The sequence below is a fragment of the Etheostoma spectabile genome, chromosome 16 (genome assembly GCF_008692095.1).
Source record: "Etheostoma spectabile isolate EspeVRDwgs_2016 chromosome 16, UIUC_Espe_1.0, whole genome shotgun sequence".
NCBI lineage: Eukaryota > Metazoa > Chordata > Actinopteri > Perciformes > Percidae > Etheostoma > Etheostoma spectabile.
The window spans coordinates 11,515,452-11,516,476 of record NC_045748.1 but is presented as its reverse complement, the minus strand read 5'-3'; positions in this window follow the sequence as shown (position 1 = coordinate 11,516,476).

The window sequence follows — 1,025 nt, the reverse complement described above, 5'->3', positions numbered from 1 at the left end:
TGACGAAAAGTTGAGGCCGACTTGACTTTTGGAGAAAAGCAACCCACCAAGGCGGTGTGAGTCCCGTCCAGGAAGCATCACTGCCCCTGTCGCTGCCACAAGAAAGTATTAAAACAGGAAACACAAGCACTGAACTGCCCAGGCGTTTGAGTAACAGCTGAATGTGAGCCAAACTACAAAGTAGAGCCCGACCGATAAAGGATTTTTAAGGCCGATATCGATACAAATATTTGGTGATTTAAAAATCAGATATTCCAATATATCGGCAGATATGTATATTTTATTTTTTTTAAGTTATTTAAGTCCTCACTAAAATAATATAATCATGCAGTTTAAAAATAAACTTGTTTTACTGTCACAACAGAACAGAGGAAGATCAAAAATATATTAAAGTTCTGACAAATAACATGTATAAAAATACAAACTCCAGATATGAAACTTAAAGTCCTTTGAACAAAAACACTGTTTTTTAATTTTTTTTTAAATATTCACTTATGAGAATCATTTATATGTAATTATAAATGATTCTGATGAATGAAGATTATTTTTTCTTGCAAACTACCTCACTCTAAACCAATGCACAATCCAGCCACAACCTTTCAAACAGCCACGTATGTGGGAAAGAGCAATGTCCCAGCTTCCTGTCTGGTTAAAGTTGCATTACGCAGAGTCTTTAAAATGGTGACGTCGTCAGACATCAGCTGTTGCTACTGTTTATAGGACTGTAAGTAGAGTAAAAAAAAAAGTACAGAAAACCTAAATCTGTCCTGGTTTTTATCATCACGGGAAACATCAAAAGCTTCCACACAAAAAAATTCACCAAACTCTGGCCACAAACGACACAAAAAATTGCATTCAAAACCCCACAGTGCCATTTTGTGAAATAAATTTCTCATCTGTGTTTTGAAAAGGTGATTTGTTGCCATACAACATGTATTTTGTGATGCCAAATGAGAAAATTAAAGTAGTGGTTTCAATTTCAACCATCAATTCTAAAGTAAACGTGCATTTCAAATTAGAGTATC